The 2,500-nt window shown below is 40.3% G+C and overlaps 1 protein-coding gene across 1 annotated transcript in view; it reads right to left on the bottom strand.

Moving 5' to 3' along the window:
• The window catches only part of LOC144981101 (uncharacterized), an 860,429-nt gene that overhangs the window by 238,878 nt on the left and 619,051 nt on the right, over positions 1-2,500 (bottom strand). The window lies entirely within an intron of this gene.

Below are 2,500 nucleotides of genomic sequence, written 5' to 3'. Positions count from 1 at the left end.
AACGATGTAGGTACTTAATTAAAGTTGTTCCCATTGCTAATAAAAAATGTTGATTCTAGCTCTCTCTCTCTCTCTCTCTCTCTCTCTCTCTCTCTCTCTCTCTCTCTCTCTCTCTCTCTCTCTCTCTCTCTCTCTCACACACACACACACACTCTCTCTCACATACACACACACACACACACAGAAACAAACAAAAACAATCACACACCTGACGATTGTTAGTTATGTCAGTGGGTTAATTTACAGCTAATATAACATTTTTATTATAAATACTGCACCACAAACCGAAAAAAAAAAAACAAAAAAAACAACAACAACACGGGACGAAAAAAAACATAATTATTTTGTTTTCGGGACTTGCGGCACTTTAAAAAATAGAATGGTAAAAGATCTACAATTTCTTTAAATGGAAAATTCCAGTAAAATAGAGAAGTTGGAGGTAGGAAAACAAATGTGGAGCTCCAGTGTTTACAAGAGGAAGATAGCTGTCTATAAAATAGAATAACATTATGTCACAGGAACAAAAATACGAAGAAAACAAAACAAAATAAATAACTAAACAAAACAAAAAATAGTAGAAACGCGGGCACAAGGTAAAAACAGAATGGAAATAGATCTACAATTTTTTTTTAATGGAAGCTTCCAGTAAAATAGAGAAGATGGGGGGGGGGGGAAACAAAGGTGGAGCTCCAGTGTTTACAATAGATGGCTAGTTGTCTATAAGATAGAACAATAATATGTCACAGGAACAGAAATACGAAGAAAAGAGAACAAAACAAAAAAGAAATAAATAAAATAGTAGATAGAAACGCGGGCACAAGGGCAATAACTGAATAAAACACCACATTGATAAGATCGACCGAGTTACTTACCCTAGAATCAGAAATTCATAAAATGTACATAATAATATCACTTGACCGGATTACCGTATCGCATTTGGAAAATTTAATTACTAATTTTAAAGCTTCCAGCACGTTTGTTATGTTTTTGTTTTTTGTTTTGTTTTGTTTCTTAGTGGTTTTTTTTGTTCTTACAATAAGTTATTTTGCTCCAGACATTTTTTTTAACGGCTGTTACTACTGTTGTTTGCCAGTAGGACATATCAATACAAAAAATATTTTTTCTTAATGGTCTATTTATTCAAAGAGAAGAATAGAATACCCCAGGCGTCAGCCGCAGTGCAGCGCCGCAAAATGAGCTAAGGCTAGGTGACTTGCCCAAAGCCACAGAGCGCGGCGGGTAGTAAGTCGAACTCGGTACCTTTCGAAGCAAAGGCCATACCGCTGAACCCACGCTGTCCCACGTACCCCCCCCCCCCCCCCCATCTGGGGTTACTACATACTTGGATTTCGTATTGCATCTTAATCTTGTTACCTTCCATGGGGGGTTACCGATCAAATCACGTTATAAGATTAGAGCAACTCGCCTCGTAAGCAAAGGGATAGATATCAATCCCTGCTACAGTCTAGAAGTTTCCTGATCTTTGAACCCCAACAACCAAGAAGAAACGAAAAAAAAATGGGTGGCTGGGTCTATTATATGACGGAAAGTACTTCGCAATAAACCGCGCATTATCCAAGTGGTAACAAGCAATTGTTGCTACTCTTATGTTTAATGCTGCAGAAATCAGCATAATCTCCGGCTCCAGTTTTACGGCTACGAAGGACTACTTATCCTAACCTCATTCAACTTCTTCCCCCCCCCCCCCCCCCCATTCAACATATTTCCCCGCCCCCCTCATTCAACTTCCTCTCCCACCCCCACCCCCTTCCTACATTTTGTATACAGTACGAGATCTAAGTCCCCCCCCCCCCCCCCTCCTATATTTTGTATACAGTACGAGATCTGAGGACCCCCCCCCCCCGTTCCCCCCCCTCTCCCCCCCCCCCCTTTCCCCCTCCCATTTCAAAATATATACTCACATAACAATAATATAAACACTAGTACTTTTTTTTTTTTAATTGAACCAAAAAGACGCGACTCGGGCAAGTAGACTGGTGTGCACACATCATTAAGAAAACGCCATCTGCGTCGGAGGTCGTGATGAAGGGGCTGGTTGGTGTGGGAGGGGGGGAGAGGGGATGAGAGAGGGGAGAATGGGGGGGGGGGGAGGTGGTGAAGGTTGTGTGTACACTGTTGGTTGGTTTTAAAAAAACTTTGGTGCAGTTTGCTGATGGGGCAGTTTCACAGAAGGTAGGACATTTTGTTATAATTATGAATAACATCTCTCTCTCTCTCTCTCTCTCTCCCCCTCTCTCTCTTATATATATATATATATATATATATATATATATATATATATATATATATATATATCTCCCTCTTCTCTCTCTCTCTCTCTCTCTCTCTCTCTCTCTCTCTCTCTATTTATCTATCTATCTATCTCTCCCTCTTCTCTATCTCTCTCTCTCTCTCTCTCTATCTCTATCTCTCCCTGTCACTCTCTTTTTTTTTCTCCTCTCTCTCTCTCTCTCTCTCTTCTCTCTCTCTCTCTCTCTAT

The sequence above is a fragment of the Berghia stephanieae genome, chromosome 10 (genome assembly GCF_034508935.2).
Source record: "Berghia stephanieae isolate SIO BIC M18660-M18661 chromosome 10, UCSD_Bste_1.3, whole genome shotgun sequence".
NCBI lineage: Eukaryota > Metazoa > Mollusca > Gastropoda > Nudibranchia > Aeolidiidae > Berghia > Berghia stephanieae.
This window is presented reverse-complemented; position numbering and strand designations above follow the sequence as displayed.